Genomic DNA, 20,714 nt, shown 5'->3' with positions numbered 1-20,714 from the left:
GGAATAAAGTTCTTCCTTTCACCTGGAATTAACCTAATTTTGTCAGCTTTCACAATGCTCTACATCTCCCTCCACTCCAATCAGATACCTTAAGACTTTGCTGAAGGGTGGATAGTATCAGGGAAAAGTAAAAGAGCAGAATCCATAGTCTGTTCTTGTGATATCTTTGCCATTAAATCTTTATATGACATCACGTATACTTCCTACACTTTGACACAGTCTGACAGCTTACATATACTATCTTATTTAAGCCTCACAATCCTCCTACTGTCCTGAGACACAGAGAAATAGCTTTCTGAGTATTATACAATGGTAGTTAGGATTCAAACAGGGGCACCTGCCTTCATTTATCCTTTCAGTTTTGCAATGTAAATATATGCATCCCTTTCTCTAAAAAAAAAAAAGAAAATCACTGATTTGAAATATTTTCTAAGGTAACAATATTTTGCAATTTTCCCAAGTTGTATTCTTCTAGAACATACTAATGGCTGCATAACGTTCCATATTGAGGCTGTACCATAATGTATACGGCCATTTCGGTCATTTTCAATTAAAGGCCTTCTGCAGTCACATCTTTTTGCACATTCCTGATCATTTCTTTGGGACAAATTCCTAATTCCTAATTCCTAAATGTGTCATTGTTGAACCAAAATAATCACTCTGAAAACAGTTAAGAACTAAGGAAAGGGAAGCAACCTCAGCTAACACAGACGCTTGAATGTCACTTTCTCAAACTTCCACCTGGGGCATTTCTCAACTTGACACTAGCAGAAGGCCGCTCAGAGCCAAGGTGATTAGTCTCTCCGGGTTCAGCTTTCCGTCTCTGGTGTCCAGGGTCTTCCGGCCCGCTGTCACTGCTGGCGACCTCCTCCCGGGTTTGCCCCCAGGATTTTTATTCGGACGCCATCGGGGGACCTACGGGACAATATCACGATCCCTTTCTCCCATTTTCTACTGCACCGGTCCAGCCCAGCAGGTTCAGAAGAGCACACCTGTATTCTCGAGTAGACTTTATTTCTGTGTCGGTGGGTTGGTTTTAGCACCGGTGTCTACCTCGTTATCAACGGTAAATACGGTAGGTCTGAAGTCCCTGCAGGGCTTCGAAAGTGAAACCTCAGAGGTCTCCTAATCCTGGGTCTGTTTGGACGATCACTAGGCTCACAAATATCATGCAGCTCAGTCTTAGCTCGTAATGCTGGTGAAAGGTGCAGAATTTGGACCTTCTGCGCCGAATCCCGGGTTTGGGTATTAAAATAAGTTTCACAAAAATACTACATGGTGGGAGAATGGACTCAATTGCATATGGATGTTTATTCTTACGTAAGTTGTTGTAGAGCAAAGGCTTTTTCCCAGAAGCCCGGATAGCTCAGTCGGTAGAGCATCAGACTTTTAATCTGAGGGTCCAGGGTTCAAGTCCCTGTTCGGGCGCTTAGGTCTTTTTAAATTCTTAATTTAACAATAACAATAAAAAACTTATAGATGCTTATAGCTAAGTCAAAGTAGTAAATGTGCGCGTTACTAAATGTTTTCATCCTTTTGTAGTGAGAACATGGAAGGTTGTTTTCACTTTTTTTGTCTTTCCCTTTCTCAATAGAAAACAGAAATTCCTCATTGTTAAGAAACCGTACAAAACCTCGATCCTCGCCATGAAATGAAATAATTTTGTACAGTTACCTTTTCTTTTCTTCCCTTACAACACGTTAATCTAACATAGTCTGAGATTAATGAACCGAATTCAACTTAAAATGTAAGTATTTCTCTGCGCTGGCATCCTGGTGGGGTAAACAAAGCAAAAGCCACAACCGCCCGAACAGGGACTTGAACCCTGGACCCTCAGATTAAAAGTCTGATGCTCTACCGACTGAGCTATCCGGGCGCTCTTACTAAGGCTCCCTCTTTTGTTTACTTGATATAATAGCACTGTCTTGCTTCCTCCTCAGCAAATTCTATTTTGGCTCAATGCATTTTTTGTTTTAGAGAGATAAGACAAAACAAAAAAATTTTTTCTTTTCTTATCCATTTACTTAAAACATATATTCAAGATCTTTTCATGTTTGATAAATTCCCAATATATACTAAACTCCCCAAAACTAAAGTAAGGGTAGTATAATACAGAAAAATGAGCAAATGGTGAACATTAAAACTTCAGAGGGTTGCAACCTTTTAAAATTCCACTTTTCTCTCTTCTATCACTTCCCTGATAGGACCTCTTTAGTTATTCTACTGAACTGGATTACAGCGTTTTTCCTATTAACAAAATATGACGTTTCCACTCACCAGATGATGTAGCTGTGAGATACTTAAGCATTCTTAGCAAAAAGAAGACAAATTTGACTCAAAAGCACAGAAGCTAATATTTAAGGGAAACAGAAGTGACTGAGGAGAGGTAGATCTGAATTTAAATTGTAGGAAAGGGAGTTTGGTTACTTAATTTAATTTTGATTTTTTTCTTCCCCTTTCAGACAGATTACAGTTTTAAAGCAGGCTCAGGAGATGAATCCTTCCAAGTGCCATTTGTACACACCAGGAAGAGCAACATGGAGTATTAAGAATACAAATCTCCCATTAGCCTAGGTTTTCCTTACATGTTTCCTAATCGTGACAATCCTTAGGGTGTGGAACACAGAGTTATGAAATTTCAAAGACTGATAAGTGAATTTATTTTTGTTTCTCGGACCTTCAGCCTTCTGAATACAATAAAAAATAAAGTAGCCCGGCCTCAATCGGAGGGAGTTTTCCTTTCCTAGAATTGTCTGGGTCTTTTAGAACAAAAGTCCAACATATTGTGTGATCCTGAATAGACCTGGGTTTCCACATATATAAAATGAAGGAAATTGATTAGCTGACTTCTGAGATACCTTCTAAATCTAAAGTTTTACATTCTGTTAGTTTTTCCAGTGTAAGATCAGGAGCAAGCTCAATGCCCTAGGAAGGAGAGCTTTAATGTAATAAATATTTATTGATCGTTTATTATGTCTTAGGCTTTGTGCTACCCTCTGGAGTGAGAAACAAGTAAGACACAAATCCTGCTAACAGTCTAGAAGAGAAGGCAGATATGAATCAAATGAATTTGACATAAAGTAATAATAAATGCAGTAAAAATTTAAGTAAGGGCATAGCAGAAGTTGAGGATGGACAGAGGGTAGGGCTTTATAAAAAGGGGCTGGGACTTGAGTTTTCAGCAAGGAAAATCAGAGTTAAGTTTGTCAAGCAGCTGTCAGAAATTGTAATGAGCCTTAGAGGAACATTTATTATTTATTTAGACACATTCTTTCCCGTACCCAGTGTTGGACAAGGAAAAGCTTCTAGCTCCGTTTCCATGAATGAGATGTAGGAATTAATCATACCTCCAAATTTTTTTATTCTTTAAGTTTATTGGTACATTTTAGTGTACAATATGATGACATTCATCATTGGAAATTTGTACCTTTACATGATATATCCTGATTGTTATTTTTTTCCCCATTCGCCTGCCCTCCCTTCAACCCCTCCACCTCTCACTATTTACAAAGACTTTCATCCAAATTTTTGAAGAAGGCAAATGATGTCTGTCCAGGCTCCTTCCTTAGAGGGGTAAGAACAATTAAAGGGCCTTCAAGTTTTTTCCCACCCGAAGGCCTTGTTACACCATTGTACATCTTCAGGTTAACGAGGCCAGTTGATTAAAGTTGTATCAATGGGATTGACCAGTGTGCTCACTGAGTACTCACTATGTCTACAGCAGTGAACAAAACAGGAGAGCTAAGAGTCCATGGTACATTTAGACTAGAGGATAGGAAATGACTTGATCTGGCTTGGATAGTGGGAGGTAGAGAGGCGGAGCCAAATTGGAGACAGCAGCCGACCAGGCTTCTTCTTCCTTTTTTTAAAATTTTATTTTATAGGCAATGACGAGCTAATGAACATTTGGCTTTGCAAGGTTCACCTGAAGTAGCAGGATTGCATCTGCTTCACCTGTTTGATATCAAGAACACCACCACAGGGGCCCTCGGTACCTTATTTAGAATAAAATCTTCCTGGAGAGCTTGTGAACGTTTACATAAACTCTTGAACCCAATTTTCCACTAGAGGGCAGGCTAAATCCACAGATTCTATATTTGAGGACTAATTTTACTCTCCTTTCACAACCCTCCTCCCCATACAGAATTAGTGGTGACTTTTTCTTTCAAAGCTAGTAAGTCTAATAAATAAGAGAGTAAAAATAACCCCCCAAATCAGTGAGACTGGGAACTCTGGTGCAGGCCTGTAACTCCAGCACCTGGGAGGCTGAAGCAGGAAAATCACAGTGAGTTTGAGGCTAGATGGGGCCACTTAGGAGTCCAAGGCCAGCCTAAATGACTTAGCAAGACCCTACCTCAAAAAAAAAAAAAAAAAAAGATGAAATCAAGAAAATGAGGAAGCAACTTACAGAATGGTAAAAACTATTTGCAAAGCATATATTGTGGGATAAGAGGAAAAGATCCAAAATATATAGAGAATTCATATAATTCAATAGCCAAAAAAAGGACCTGAGTAGACATTTTTCCAAATAAGGCATATAAATAACCAACAGATTCATGAAAAGGTGCTCAATATCACTAATGATCAAGGAAGTGCAAATCAAAACCTCTACAAGGACTGAGGCATTGTCTAGCATGCCCCAGGGCCTGGATTCATTCTGCAGTATTGCAAAGCCAAAAAGGAACCAAACACACCGAGATGGCTACCATTAAAAACACAAGAGATAAAAAGTGTTGAGGAGGATGTGGAGAAATAGAATCTTTACATATCCTTAGTGGGAATGAAAATTGGTACACTCATTATGGAAAACAATATGGTGTTTCCTCGAAAAACTAAAAATAGAACTACCATGAGAGCCAGCAATCCCAACTGGAAATATATCCAAAGGAAAGGAAATTCGTTCTTTATCGAAGAGATATCTGCATTATTCACTGCATTATTCACAATAGCCAAGATATGGAATCAACCTAAGTACCCAACAACAGATGAATGGATCAAGAAAATGTGGCACAGGGCCAGGGATTTAGCTCAGTGGTTCCACCGCCTGCCTCGCAAGTGGAAAGACCTGAGTTTGATCCCCGGTACTAAAAAATAAATAAATAAATAAAAGAAAGAAAATGTGGTACATATTATACTATGGAATACTATTTAGCCTGAAAAATGAAGGAAATCCTGTCGCTTGAAACTACATGGATGAGCCTGCGGACACTGTAAACAAACCAGATGCAGAAAAACAATATATGATCTCACAAGGAATTCTAAAGGTCCAACTCATAAAAGCAGAGAGCAGAATGATGGTAGCCAGGGGATGGGAAGATGTAACTGGAAGGATAAGAACTGTCAGTTATAAGGTAAACAAATTGGGGGGATCTAATGTACAGCATGGTAACCGTAGTTAATAGTATTGCATTGTTTTTGCTTAGCGTGTAGGTCTTAAGCATTCTCAACATATACATACACTCCACACAGTTAGAGAGTCAGTGACTGAACACATGTTACATTCCTAACCCCTCAATTCTTTTCTTTTTTCCTTTATTCTTTTGTTTTTTGAGACAGGGTCTAAGTTGGTAAATTGCCCCAGCTGGGCTCAAATTTGCAATTCTTTTGCCTCAGCCTCTCAGAGTGCTGGGATTAAGCACTTATATTTGAATATTTTTATTTATTTTATTTTTTAGCAGTGGCCAAGCTTCAAAGCTTATTTTAAAAAGTGAAGAATGAGAGAGAAACTGGCTCTGCAGAGCAAGCTTGGGCAGAGTAAAAGAAGAAAAGCAAGATAGAAGAACAGCCTGGAGGACAGGGGGTGGACTCTTGTAAAGAAAGCCACCATAGCCTGACTCTTTTTTGAAGAAATTCTACTGAGGGATTTAAAATTATAATGTTACAAAAAGTGCCCTTTTTAGTCTTAGCTTGAATTTGTTTCACAGACTGTCCTATCCTGAATCAGAGTCCTGAGAGAATACAGCACAGGTAAACCAAGTCCTTCCACCTTTCACTCCCACTGATTTCAGCTACTTGCTCCTGACCAGTAACTTAGCTCTTGTTACCACTGAAATCTCAACTTCTCTTTTTTTTTTTTTTTTGGTATTAGGGATCGAACTCCAGACCTTGCGCTTGCGAGGCAGGCGGCAGAACCACTGAGCTAAATCACTGGCTGAAATCTCAACTCTCAAGCCCTCCACCACTGACCCTCTTCCAGGATACAGTAGTTGGTCCACATTTCAAATACCAAGTATTTGAGAACTAGCTGTGACTCGTACAATCAATTAGATCTAGACACTCAAGGTAAACAGTGGGGATTTTCTTGCCCAAAGGAGCTCCTGATCTAGCTGCCCTCCTCTTCTGTTCTTTTCCGAAGTAAGAAAAAGCAGACAAGCAATCACAACGACCCATGATTAGTGTAATATTCCAGGCGGGTATCGCCCAGCCCACATAATTTATCCCAGGAGGTGTTGTAGTGAAACTTCCTGGAGAACCAGGTTTAGGGTACCTTCATTTGTTATTGCTGATATAACAAATCACCACAAATTTAACAGGTTAAACAACGAAATGAACTAACTGTGATGATGCACACCTGTAATCCCAGCACTGGGCGGTTGAGGCAGGAGGATCGCAAATTGAAGCCCAGCCTGGACAATGTAGCAATTTAGTGAGAGCCTGTCTCAAAAAAAAAAAAAAAAAAAAAAATTAAAGGCCTGGGGATGTGGCTCAGTGCAAAGGCCCTGAGTTCAATCGCCTGTACCAAAAAGAAAAACAAAAAGCCAAACCCACAGAATCAAAATCAGTGCAACAACACAATTACTCACACTTCTGTAGGACAGTTCACCATGGGTCTCACTGGTCTAGGATCCAGGGCTGTGTCCCTCATGGAGATGCTTGTCTTTCCCTTCCATGTTCACCTTCCTTGACTCAGGACCTTTATTCGGCAACTCGACAGCAGCACCACTGCATCTTTGCGGGCATTCTTCCACCATCGCATCTCTCTGACCACAGCTGGCAAACATTCTACTTTTTGGTTTGTTTTGAGATAGGGTCTTGCTCTGTAGCCCATGCTGACCTCCAACTCGCAGTATTTCGATCCTCCTGCCTTCGCTTCTCAGGTGCTGGGAAGATAGGCATGCGGCACCATGCCCCACTAAGATTCTCCAGTTTTAAGGACCAGTGTGATTAGACTGGGCTCACATCAATAATTCAGGATAATCTCTGACTCGCAGGTTCTTAGCTTAATCGAATCTGCAAAATCTTTTTTGCCTTATAAAATAACATGAACAAGTTCCAGGGATTAGGATGTGGATATTTCCTCCTTTAGGAATCCATTATTCCATTGCTATGTAGACAGGCAGCCACATAAAAGTGAAAGAACAGAGCTGGGGTTTGGAGTAGAAGGGCCTTTCCAGACAGTGCAAAAAGGCCCGCGGGTGAGAATATTGTGTGTTCTAGGAACTGCAAGGAGTTCGGTAAGGCCGAAGAACGCAGTTTTCATTGGAATGTGAGAGGTTATTCACTCCATGCATTTAGTTTTTTAATTTTATTTGAGCTTATTAGTACATGTGCGCAGTACTTGTTTACATTCGCGGAAGTTGGTACATGTAACACAACACATCTCAATTCCTTTTTTATCCCCTTTCCCTTTCCTTCCTCCCTCTCAAGAAATTTACTGAACACTATGTGGCAGATGCTATTCTGGGGACACAGGATGAACAAAACAACAAAATTTGTTGGGCACATGCTATGAGCCAGGTTCTATGAATACAGAAATTTAAAGACTAAATAAAATATCCATGTCCTGCATGCTAGTTGATTTTAAGCAGGGGAAGCAGACGTTTGTGCTGGAGACAGATGGGGGAGGAAATAAGACTAGAGATAGTCTAGTCCCTTTCTTCCATGTTCATCAAGATTCCCAGGCTTTACTGGGCTTTACTTCCCTCCTTGGGCAACTTTCCCTTTGCAGGAATCCTCTTTTTTCTTTTTCCTTCCACTGAATCTATCTTGCAAAACCCTACCCTGACCTAACATTCTGCACCTGGATTCCCAGGCGCTCCAGAAGAAAATGAGGACAATGTTCAGATGTAGCCACATATTAGAGTATCCAATGCCACCTGTGTCTTCAACTCTGCTGATTCTGTTCTAAGAGCTGCTGCTCTCTTTCCTTTCTGTGACCTTTTCTCCCTCTTGCTGCAGATTGAACCCAAGGCCTTGTGTGTTGTACCACGGAGTTACACCCCCAGCCCTCTCATTCCTCTGTGGCCATTTTACCCTTAACCACTCTCTCATTTAAGTCCTCAAGCCCATCGTGACTCCTTATTTCAAAGCAGACTGCTTAGAGATTATCAGGTAGCAAACTTTTCTCTCAACAGCTAACCTCTGTGTCTATGATGGTGAACCTTTTAGAGCTTTCAATGATAAAAACAGCCCGCTGTGGCATGTGTGCCGTAGGTTCGCCACCACTGCCGTAAGTTTACCAATTGACAAATGCATCTGCTTGTACACCATATCAGTTACGGCTCAACAGAGGAACAGATTTAATATAAAATATACAACACATAAAGGACTTACAAAGTAGGCTTGCATGGCCACCTGCAGTCAGGTGTGGAAGAGTGCACAGAGCTGTCTGTGGAGATCCAAAGGAGCCAGCCAAAAGCCCAAGGCTGCAGCTCACTGCAGCATCTGGCGCAAGTCCACCTGGGAAAAAAGAGGGTCTGCACTAGAAGGCTGAAGAGTTTGCTCTGGAAGCCTGACTAATAATGTCCAAAGATGATGGCGAAGACTGGAGTGCCTCCAAGAAGCAAAAAGCAGACTTCTTCCTTCCCCTTTCATCCCATCCAGGTTCCAGGCCCGGTGCCACCCACACCCAGGGTGGGTGTTCCTTCTTCTGTCAGTCAGTCACCCACCCAGACACATCCAGAACTGCGCTCCTCTAGTCCACTAGGCATCAATTTGACACCAGTTAACTACCACACACCCCCTTCCTCTCAGGGACTCCCAGACTCCTTCTGTCTTCTCTGGGATATTTTTTTTTTTGGTACCAGGGATTGAACTCAGGACCTTGCGCTTTCGAGGTAGATGTGGCACCACAGAGCTAAATCCCCGGTCCTTCTCTGTGATATTTTTCATTCAGTCTCTCCTGTCTCTCTCTCTCTTGGTCCTTGGTCTTCCCTCTTAGCATATGAACATGTTTAATTCCTATTTTTTAAAAAAAAAACAGGCATGGTGGTACAAATCTCAATCTCAGCACTTGGGCTGAAGCAGGAGGATTGCTGTGAGTTCAAGGCCAGGTCAATTTACATGCAAGACCCTGTCTCAAAAAAGTTATATATAACAAATCTCCCCCTTAGTCTGGCTAACCCCTCTATCCACTGCCTTATGTTCTCTTGCTCTTTTGTTGCCATCTTCTAGGAAAAGTATGTTAGTCTTTCAGCCAGTGGAATGTGATTTAATTACAGCTGCTCTTATTCCACAGGCACTAGTGATTTTCTGGCCATTGCAAAAGGCATTTTCCAGCCCTACCCTCCTAGATGTCGCCCCGGCACTTATATTTTCCTTTCTTTTTTCTTTTTACAGACAGAATCTTGCTTTATAGTGCAGGCTGGCCTTTAACTCCTGGTGATCCTCCTGCCTCCGCCTCCCAAGTGCTGAGATTATAGGCAAGCACTAGCACGCCCAGTTTTACTCTTTCCTGATAAGCTTTTCCACCCCAGTTTCTGACCCTCTGGTTTCAGTTTTTCTCCTATCTCTTGTTTCTTTTGGATTACTGTTTTTTTCCAGCATAGGGAACCCAAATGAACCCAACAGTGCTTACTGTACCACTGAGCTACATCCCCAGTGCTTTTTAATCTTTTAAATCTTGAGACAGCTCTAACTAAGTTGCCCCAGCTGGCCTTGAAGCTGTGATCTTCCTGCCTCAGCTTCCCGAATTCCTGGGATTACAGGCATGCACCACCAAGCCCAATTGTCTCTGGATTTCATTTGTAGGTCACTTCCTCCCTCTGTGTGCCTTTGGGCGATCTCCCGCATGTCCGAAACTTCACTGACTGCCTATAACCTCGAGTCAGCCACACCTAGACATTCCACAGACACCGCACACCCAGCGGTTCGAAATGAGGCTCATGATTGCTTCCCCAATGCCTGAACCACGTTTTGCTGATAGTCCCAATTGACGGAATGGCAGCATCCACCACCAATTCCGAAGGCAGCAACAGAGGAGTAATCCAAGATTCCACCCCCTCCCAAACTCCCTATTTTCTTTTTTTCTTTTTTGGTACTGGGGATCAAACTCGGGTCCTTGCTATTTTCTTTTTTAAAATTAAAAAAAAATTTTCCCTACTTTCAACACATTTGGCTTTTTTGTTTCGGTACTAAGGATCAAACTCGGGTCCTTGCGCTTAGTGAGGCAGGAAGCGTTAACAACTGAGCTAAATCCCTAGCCTTGTTTGTTTTTGAGATAGGGTCTCACTATGTAGTTCAGGTAGGCCAGGCTGGCTTTGAACTCATGAAGATCCTCCCACCTCAAGAGCTGGTTTTAGAGGCCATGCCTGGCTTTCTTTTTGTTTCTTTTTTTCAGTACTGGGGATCAAACTCAGAACCTTATGCTTGCCAGGCAGGCACGGTGCCACTAAGCTACATTGCTGGCCCTATGGCTCTCAATACTTTGTTAAGTAGCATTGATTGGGCGTCCTATCTCTTGTATCTGTTCCTTTTCATCCCTTTGTCATGGTTCTGAGCTTCCTTGATCTTGAGGTTAGAATGTAGCCATGGCCTCCCTGTTGAGCTTCTAGCCCTCTAACAGTCAGGAAGCAAACGGCACACTATCTGAGGTATAACTCAAGGAACATTTTAAAAATTAAGAGAGCTGGGCATAGTGGTGTATACCTGTTATCCCAGTCAAAAAAAAGGCTGGGGGTATGATTTAGTAGTAGAGTGCTTGCCTGATATCCTCAAGGCCATAAGTTCGATTCCCAGCACTGGAAAAAAAAATTTTATGAGAGCTCAGCAAGGCATAGTAAAGCCACAGGAATAGTGGGCAATACAGCAGAGCAGCAGAAGAGCAGAGTTTCCTGTCTAGGCCGGAAAAATCAAAGGAAGGGAATGATCATCTGAAATAAGAGGAAAAAGGGGAAAGGAGCACTTAGGGTAGGAGAATACTATCATCTTTGGTTGACAGCCCACAGTGACCTCAAAACAAGAATAAATATCCAGATCTCCGTGATCTCCTGTATTAGTCAGATTTCTCATTGCTGGGCACAGTACCTGACACCCAAAACTTAAAGGAGAGGTTTAATCTGGCTTATGGTTTCAGGGGATCCAGTCCATGGTCAGCTGGCTCCAGACACAAACATCATGCTGGAGTGGCTGGAAACAGAGCAGGGGAACAGTGCCAGAAAGGAAGGGGCCAGGGACTATATATAGTACCTAAGGTCACACCTCCATGACCCACCCAGACACCCCCAGAAATGTGCTTTAGTAATGCCCTAGGAGGCTCCCAAGTCAATCAAGTTGACACATGTAAATTTAACCACCACCCACCACACCTCTCCCCACCCAATCTCCTGCCATAGCTCTCCATTGGCCAAACCCTACTAGGAAGCTAGAGGACAAAGATCTGGAGGGACAAAGGCAAGGCATGCTAAGCATCTTCCAAATCTTCCCCTCTAATATCCCAGAAAGTTTTATCTGATCACCTCCCTCTCCAGCTCCATTTGCCCACATCCAGGTTCTCAGTCACCTACAAAATCTAAACTTTTTGGTATGCAATTTACCAATTTTTTTCTCCTCACCAAAATGCATTAGAAGCCTTTGATCTGGGTCAATTACCTATGCTTCCCTCCTGTTTGTTCTCCACAACAGACCTTTCACTCCAGCAAGGAGCTGCTACTCTCTTCGCTCAGGTGGCTGAGCTTTTCCTGATCGGAGCAAGCTGTCGGAAATATGTGTGAGCAAGTAGTGATTGAGCGAGTGAACCAATAGGCGTGTCTAACCTCTGCAGCTCCAGGCCAGGGGTGGCCAACCTATGGCATGCTGTTTGTAGTAATGAAAGCGCTAAAAGGTTGGCCAGCACTGCTCTAGGGATTAGGAGCTGCATCGTGTACGTTACCATATGCACTCGGAGCAGGCTGCCTAGTTATTAACATGTTTCTCTTACATGCGCTCCTTTGAGCTTCACAACAGCCTTGAGTGTTAGATGAGACAGATGTGATTTACTTATTGGTGCTGAGCAGTGGGCCCAAGGCACTGTGCTGCACCACTGAGTTTCACAGCCAGGCCTTCCATGTTTTTGATGTTCAGAGAGTGAAGCTGACTATCCAAGGTCACACAGCAATGGGTAGAGTCTCTCCTCCCAGAGGCTTCTTCTCCTTCTGTTGTCTCACCCAGGATTACCTGTGATGAAGGGATTTGCAGTTCTTGGATTTCATCTTGTATGAGCAAAAACAATATCCCAGGAAATCCTTCGGCATTGTGAACTCATTTTTAAATTAATTTGTTTTCAGTACTGGGGATTGAACCCAAAGGGCACTAGCTACATCTCCAGCCCTTTTCATTTTTTAACTTTAAGACAAGGTCTTGCTAAATTGCTCAGGCTGGCCTCAAACTTGCAATCCTCCTGACTCAGCACGCCAAATGGCTCGACTTACAGGCACGTACCACCATTCCTGTGAACTCATTTTTTTATACTGCTTTCTCTTCCCCCATGTAGAGTTTTCTTGAGTTAGTCAAATTTCTGTCCTAATAGTTATCTTTCCTGGACTCTAGGCTCTCTTTTCAGTGCATAATTCTCTGACTCTAGAATGACCTTTAGCCATGTCTCCTGGAGAATTGTGTTTGGGTTTGCTGCCGTTTCATATTAATGAGGAAATTTTATTTATTTATTAAATTTTGTTTTGTTTTGAGACGGGGTCTCACTATGTGTGTATTCCAGGTTGGTCTTGAACTCACCACATAGCCCAGGCTGGCCTTGAACTCATGCCAATCCTCCAGCCTCAAACTGCCACCACACCCGGCTTAATTAGGAAATTTTAAAAGGCCCTACATTTAAAAAAAAAAAAAAAAAAAAAAGCCTTCCTTAGCCAGCAGTGGTGGCACATGCCTGTAATCCCTGCACTAGGGAAGCTGAGGCCACCCTGGGCTACATAGTGAGTTCAAGGCCAGCCTGAACTACGTGTTTCGAAAAAACAAAACAAAACAAAACACAACAAAAAGACTGACTTTCTTTTTCTAGTGAACCCAAGACAGGCTGGAATGGTAGCACCTTGACAAGTATTTCCTTGACTCAAGGCAAAAATGAGCACGGCAGCTGTTTTCATGGGAGTCTAGTCAGGGAGCTGTGGGCATCTGAGGGAGGCAGGTGGCCTGAGGTCCAGGACACATGAAGGGTGGCAGAGGAAGGAGGCTGAGAACCTGGTGTGCTGATCCTCTCAGTGTGCCTGGCAAGACAGGAAGGAAGGAGGGCAGCAGGGAGATCAAGATTCGCGTTTGAGGAAAGAGTTTTGGGATTCGGGATTATAATTCCCACGCAAACCAATGCAAAGGTGGAGTTGGCCAACTGTTGGTCTGCAGGCTTTAGGAAATGCTCCTTGAGGCCACTACTCAAAGAAAGGAACTCAGAGCAAAATTCAGAATGTAACATACCTTATAGAAGTTTTTTCCCCTACTCTAGCTGGGCTGGAGGGAAAGCCCCCACCCTACCCATCCTGGGCGAATGGAAGAATAAACAGGGCGGAGTATGCCGAGCGCGGAGACAGTATCCCACCTGCACCTCCACTCGGGCATCGCTGGAAAAATTACGGGGGAAATTCCTCACTCAAAGCGATCCCCGAGCCTCCACACTGCGTCACTTCCAGCAGAATGCTGTGGCTTGCATTCAGCTGACCCAAAGCCGAGGGCTCCAGCAGGGAAGACGACCGACCCTCTGCACAGAGCCCACCCGAGCGGGGAGCGAGGAGCGGGGAGCTCGCTCTCGGGCTCGCGGAGCACAGCTCGAAGCTGCTCAGGCACGGAGGGCGGGAGGCGAGGGAGGAGCAGGAGAGGCGGCCGCGGTTCCCGCCGCCCCGCCCTCTGGCTCGCGGCCGATTCGGCGCTGCGGCGGAGCGGCGGCCGGGCGCTGGCGGTCCGGCGAGCTGGCGGGCCTGGCGCGGCCGTGCAGTGCGCCGTCCGTCCGGGAGATGGCTTCTCACCTCTCGCCCGCCGCGCTCGCTATTGTCTCGCCCGGGGTCGCCTGACGGCCCGCTCGCGCGAGGGAGCCCTCCCGCCCGGGCTGGTGCCTGGCCTCGCTGCCTGTGCCTCCGCACCCCGCCCTGCGCCGGGGACCCGGGCGGCCACCGCGGGAGACGGGAACGGCCGGGAGGAGGCTGCGCGCGGGTGCGAGGACGTCGAGCCCACGACACGTCGAGGGTGGCAGCGGAGCCCGCCTCCCGCGCAGGTAGGACGCGCACGCGGCCGCGAGCGCCCGCCGGGGCTGCACGGTGGCTGCAGCGAGGCGGCGAGGTGAGGGACGCTGCCTCTAACATGGCAATAACCGAGGCGCAACAATGGAGCGTCTGGCTGCCCGGCGACGGGCTGAGCGGCGGACGCCGGGGGCCGATCTCCAGCCCCGGGTGCCGGCAGATTGCTCACGCCGACCCCACCGCGCGCCCGCAGCTCGGGCCTCGCGGCCCCGCACCCCATTCCACCCCTTCCCTCTGATCACACTTCCTGGCTCCCGGCTGCATGGCCATCTGAACCAACCAATAGCTTGGGGGTTTGTTTATTTGTTTAAGATGAGAAATAAAAGGCAAAACCTGTCCCGGAGTGGAGGTGACGGGATGGTGCCTCCCGTTCAGTGGGTGAAAAGTCAGCTTCTGTGTGTATGTTTTTTAGCCAGGCGGAGGGTAGCATTTGCCTTCTCCCTTATAAGGTTGCTGCGGCGAAGGGAGGCTGAGAGCTGGAAGAGGGAGAGGGACCCTCAGGCCCCAGTGCCCGGCCCTGCACTTAAACGCTGCTCCCCTGGCCTGTGCTTGTCTCCTTTTCAGTTCCCGACAGCGGTGGCTTTGATGTTGGGGGGGGGCGCAATCACAGGAAGCTAGGCGAGCCTGCCAGGGTGGGGTGGGAGCTCAGGGGCTTGGCAGGCTCCTGGGTTGTGGAAAGAGGTTACCAAATGTATGAGGGTGTGTGTGTGTGATCTGCCAGTGCTCTTGCTCCTTAAGTCAACTTCTCGCCTTCCATCTCCACCCTCTTTTGGGTCTCTGTAGCTTCCCTGCCATTGTTCCCCAGCCCTGTTTGGATGGAATCTCTATTGTCTTTGCCCGCTCTGTTGTTTTTTCTCAGCTCAGCCATGGGGTTCTGGGCTGCCCAGTCCCAGCAAGCCATGGGAGATTCTTGAACGCAGCTCCCAGAAGTGGGCCGGCGCCGCCCCTCCTTTTTCTAAACTACCTGACTGGGAGGTGGCCAAGCAGATGTATGCAATTTGCACTGAATTCCAGCCCTTGATCAGTTCTGAATGAAAACTTAACTCTATTGCTGCACCGTCCTGGAAAAATACTAGGAAGAGAAATGGCCTAGGGGGTGACAACCCTGACCCACAGAGCTCTTCCTTTGCCCCATGGCAGCTGCAGATCCCAGAACACAGGGGCTGCGAACCTTTGGACTCAGCTCCTCCGGAGCCTGGCGGTCCCATCTGGGCCGTGTCCGTGGAAAAACTAAGTCGAGGCACATTTTATGGCTCTGCTTGGCAGCCAGTGCTCTGAGCTGGAGCCCTGGATCCAGGCTGTGGCTGCTTCTCTCTTGGCTTTTGAGTGAGCCCAAGGTTTGATTTCCAGGGCTCTGCACTTACTGCTGTGTGTGTGTGTGTGTGTGTGTGTGTGTGTGTGATATCAAGCTCTCAGGCCTAGTGGAAAGGCAGCTCGTTCATTTTCCTTTGCTCTGGGGCTGAGTGAGGAGGGCCCAGGAGGCGTGCTGGGGTGAGGTGTGTCAGTGTGTCTGAAGGCCTGGGCATTTTTCTGTGGAGCTCCTTTGGACTTTCCCAGCAGTCTGGAATGTCTGTGACCTACTCGTGTTTTAACAAACACTGCGTACCATGGGGCGCGTGGTCCTCTTTGGGGCTCCCATCCTCCCTAGGCCTGGCACTCTGCAGGTGTCCCATGTCTGTGGTCCTTCAGCCTAGACAGTCGTGAGGGCCAGCAGGGACAAAAACGAACGGAGTGAGACTCTGTTCCTCCGTTTGGGGTTTGTAGCTTCACATAAACCTCAAGCTCCTCGTGTTCCCATCACATCCATGAACATGGACCACATGATGTGAGATGACACCTCAGAGAAAAACGGTGTCCTGAGGCCCAGGTTGGAGTCCAAGTGTGACTTGCTTCCCAGCTGTGTGAGCACGGACAGTTTGTGCACCTGTCTGTCTGCAGAGTTGTAAAATGGGAGGGTATAGGTGGCTCACAGGTTGTTTTACAGATGAAATACACTACTTACCATGATGGAGTGAATACAATTGTGTATGCAAAAGCACTCTGGAAAGCGCAGTGTGCTATGCAAATGTTAGTTGTTCATCCTGGGCTTAGGGATGGCCGAGCAGTCGGGGTTGGGGGTGGGTGGGAGGGGGCTGTGGAGCAGGGAATGTTCCAGAACTTTCCTCTTCTAGGGAAGAGCGACTTGACACTATGAAGGCAGTCATTGCTTAGGTCTTTCTCTTTAAATGGAGTGGGGCGGATGAGAACTGGGAAAGATAGAATGGTTGCTTAATATTTGTAGAGAACTGGGGAGGGACAGATACCTTCTAAAGTCTGGCTACTGCCTGTAGCTGGGTAGTGCTGAGTTGGCAGATAATAGAAGAGCTAACACTGACTGACATCAGCCAGTGAGTAAGTGACCGAGATGGGATTTGGAGCAGGCAGTCTTACTGTCTACCCTGTGCTCATAACCTGCGGGCCACTACCAGAGATACTGGGTCCTAGGAGAACAGAAAGGAGTAGCAGAGTTGCAGAATTCATTTGTACAGGATTCCTTAAATGTCCATGAGAAATCCCCAGACTGGGACCTCCCTTCGATAGTAAACTTCTCAAGGACAGGGACCCAGGAGGCTAAGTTCCTCCATCTAGCCGCCAGGAGCTCACTCTTCTCCCATCTTCTTCAAAACCCTGCTTAACCCCTTTCCTCCTGGGCCTTCCTCTTTAACCCTAGCCAGTCCTAGTCGCTCGAGCCTAGGCATTGGTGTCTGCACAGATTTCTCTTTGACGCTGCCTCTGTTTTTCCTTTTAAGTTTTACCGGTACATGTTTGCAGTACACAGAAATCCATTCCTCGTGGTGACGTGGTGCATGTATACAACACATCTTCTTTTTTCGCCCCCTTCCTGCCTCTCCACCTCTTGGTCCCCTTCGCTTTTGCTCAGGACCTATCTCCCTATTTCCTATGATCTCTCTTTTATTTTGCTCTCTATATTTTGGGTTTTTCATATAGGAGAAACCATGCCATATTTGAGTTTGTGTGTCCGATTTATTTCACCTAACATTATGCTCTCTAGGTGCATCTATTATTCTATAAGTGACTCAGGTTTATCCTTCTTTATGGCAGAGTAGTACTCCATTGTGTATAAATGCCACAGTTTCTTGGTCCATTCTTCTGTTGGTGGGCATATAGGCCACTTCGAAGATTGAGCTATTATGAGTTATGTGGCTGTAAACATGGGTGTGCATGTATCACTGCAATGTGATGTGTTTGACTCTTTCAGGAAGATACCTAGAAGGGGAATAGTTGGATCAAATGGAATTCTATTTTTAGATTTTTGAGGAATCTCCATACTGATTTCTATAGGGGCTGAACTAGTTTACACTTCCACCAGCAACATAGAAAGGGTTCCTTTTCCCCGCAGCCTCACCAGCATTTGTTATTAGTTGATTTCTTTTTTTTTTGGTATTGGGAATCTAACTCAGTACCTTGTGCTTTTGAGGCAGCCGTGGTGCCACTGAGCTAAATCCCCGGCCCTTATTAGTTGATTTCTTGATGATAGCCGTTCATTCTAGAGTAAGGTGGAATCTTGGTGGTGTTTGAATTTGCATTTCTCTAATGGCTAAGGATGTTGAGCATTTTTTCTTGTATTGCTTTGCTAAGTGTCCGTTTCAGTTGTTACCTTTCTTCTTGGCAGCTCTTCCTTCTGTGCTCTGTTCCTGCATTTGTCTCTGCCCCTGTGAGGCCTGTCCTGAAGGTTATGTTATAATCCATGGCCTCCTTTCCCTGATGAGAGCTATGTCACACATGTGGTTCAGTCCTTGGGTCCCAGGCCCGGCTAAGCCTGCGACCAGGAATAAGCTTGCCTGGGAGGATTCTTTCCCACCTGTCTGTCTCCCTTTCCCACTCACTGGTTGGTATCCTTTGCAGTAAACCAGCAGGCATAAGAGTGAGTGGAAAATAATAGGGGGCCAAAGAGATTGTATTTTGAAACACTACAGTTCGCCTTGCCCAGTAGAAGAAATAGGCAGGAGCTCTTGTCTTTGTTCACAAACTGACCTTGAGCCAGGTGATAGCAGTGATGGATCTTCTAGCAGTTGCCATCTCCCTGCTGCTCTGAAAACTGAGCATCTGTCACATTCTTGAGTGTCCAGGCAGTTGTGTCTTCCAGAGGGGACGGATGTCAGGTGAGTAGGAATGCCTTGAGAACAGGTGAGGTTGTCTTCAAATTAGATGTAGTGGGGACTTGAGAGAAAGCAAAGAACACTGTACCCAGGGTGTTAGATTTCCACTCTAGGGCCTAAGAAGGTAGGTTTATTTTATTTTACTGTTTGGTATTGAGCACTGAACCCAGGGCCTTCACACTGAGCTAAGTCCACAGCCACCCAGCCCTAGCCCCCCTTTTTTGGTCTTTATTTTGTGACAGGGTCTCACTAAGTCAATTAAGTTCCTCAGGCTGGGCTTGAACTTGTGATTCTCCTGCCACAGCCTCCCTGAGTGCTGGGATTCAGGCATGGATCATCACACCTGGCTAAAGAAAGCAGATTTTTTTTTTAAATTAAGAGGAAAAATAGAGATCACATAAATATATACAATTATGATTTATCAATTAATATAAATTTAAAAGTTAAATTCCATTAAGAAAGGAGAGAAAGAAATGGAGATGAGGGCCATGCAGGTGGCACATGCCTGCAATCCCAGCTCTCAGGAGGCCGAGGCAAGGGGCTCTTTTTGAGTTCAAGGCTAGCCTGAACTGCATAGCAAGATGCCTGGGATTCCTACCCCAATACTAGGGGAAAAGAACCCCAAAACCAAAAGAAACAAAGGGAAAAAAAACCACTTAGGCTATTCTCTAACTAGTTGTACAGTCTTGGGCATGTTTCTTAACCTTTCTAAATCTCCTTTTTCCCATTCATAAAGGGGAACAGACAATTTCATCATCACTGTTTCCTCCCGAGTTGAGGGCTGAAGAGAAGATAATGTTCAGAACACTACAGGTGGACACGATCGGACTACTTTTCATCGTGTGCTCTTTCCTCTCTGTACCTGAACTTGCCCAGGGACCTCCATATTTGCCTTGTTTGTGTGGATCACCTGCAACCGCAGAGTCAAAGCAGACTTCTGAGAATTTACCAACTCTCTGGAACCATTCTGTGTTTCGGAGTCTGTTGTCAAGGAACTGTATTTTTTCTCCCACTTATTTTCCTTCCTGTTTTCTCCCCTTACCTCCACTTCTTTCTTTTTGAGACAGAGTCTTGCTGTGTAGCCCAGGCTGGCCTCGAACTTGCAGTGATCTTCCTGCCTCAGTCCCCTGAGTTCTGGGCTTACAGGTGCGCGGCACCACACTTGGCTTGTCAGATAATGTTAAAAAGGAGTGCATTCCTTCATTTATTTGTTCAACAGAGTTTGTGGTTTAGCTTCATTCAGCTATTAGACCTTTAAATGCATGCTAATACCCTTCTCAGTGTACAGGGGCAGAGACGGATAAGGTCCTTGCCTGGTGGAGTTAATGTTCAGAGAAGGTTTAGTGAGCTAAGCCTACGGTAAACCAATCTTCTCTATTTTGTTGGTGAGGTTTCAACCCAGGAAATTATTTGGAGATAAAATCTGGCCGAACTCAAGGAAAGTTTGAGAGGGACTTTGCAATATTCTTGTGAATAATATCGTGTGAGAACAAAAGGCTGGTTAATTTTTTATTCAGCAAAAATACCTTCAGATCCATTCGTATAGTCATTCATTCAGTCTTCAAATGAGGGGCAGTGTGAATTGGGTCTGTGTGTCAGAGGGTGGCTGTGGAGCCAGGTATCTGGGGCTCAAAGTCTGACCCCACCTCTTACAAGCCGGGTGGCCTTGGGAAAGTCACTTAGTTTATCTGAGCTTCAGGGCTGCGGATGTAGCTCAGTATCAAACACTTGCCTGGCATGCAGGAGGCCCTGGATTTTATCCCCAGCAGCACACATGTACACACAATACCTTTGCTTCCATTTTCCCCTGAGTAAGATGGTGGAGATGATAGTACGGGGTGCAGCGGGGTGGGGGACTTGTTAAAGTGAAGTGAGTTAATTCATGAACTACTTAGAGCGGTGGCTGTTTCATGTCAGCAGGGGCTGACGGTTAGGATTCTTTTATCATCCCTGCATAGCAAGTTAATGCTCATCTTAGGGGTACAGCTTTGAATCCAGTGTGGTCCCTGACCTTGAGGGAACAGCTCTGGCCCCTCCTTGGGTGAACGGATGAGCTTCTTCATGGAAGTAGCTAATGAGAGGGTGTTCTGACAGTATAATCTCATAGACTTGCAGAAAC

General features: G+C 45.6%; 1 protein-coding gene and 2 non-coding genes across 4 annotated transcripts in view; 2 read left to right on the top strand and 1 right to left on the bottom strand.

Moving 5' to 3' along the window:
• Positions 1-1,355: 1,355 nt before the first annotated feature.
• Trnak-uuu (transfer RNA lysine (anticodon UUU)) lies at positions 1,356-1,428 on the top strand. Its single transcript has one exon. It is a non-coding gene; the product is annotated as a tRNA-Lys (tRNA).
• Positions 1,429-1,803: 375 nt separating this feature from the next.
• Trnak-uuu (transfer RNA lysine (anticodon UUU)) lies at positions 1,804-1,876 on the bottom strand. The gene has a single exon. It is a non-coding gene; the product is annotated as a tRNA-Lys (tRNA).
• A 12,194-nt stretch (positions 1,877-14,070) lies between these two features.
• Positions 14,071-20,714, top strand: part of Pik3c2b (phosphatidylinositol-4-phosphate 3-kinase catalytic subunit type 2 beta) — a 69,204-nt gene continuing 62,560 nt past the window's right edge. The window contains exon 1 of one of the 2 annotated variants that reach the window (XM_021242278.2): positions 14,071-14,410. The gene's annotated coding sequence lies outside the window, so the exon portion shown is untranslated. The remainder of the gene's footprint in view (positions 14,411-20,714) is intronic. The other variant, XM_087193941.1, reaches the window with a different exon arrangement.

Source organism: Heterocephalus glaber, unplaced genomic scaffold (assembly GCF_053883595.1).
Source record: "Heterocephalus glaber isolate CG9 unplaced genomic scaffold, H.glaber_assembly_v1.0 deba00001600, whole genome shotgun sequence".
NCBI classification, from domain to species: Eukaryota; Metazoa; Chordata; class Mammalia; order Rodentia; family Bathyergidae; genus Heterocephalus; species Heterocephalus glaber.
Note: the sequence above shows the minus strand (reverse complement) of the source record. Positions and strands in the feature narration are given on the sequence as shown.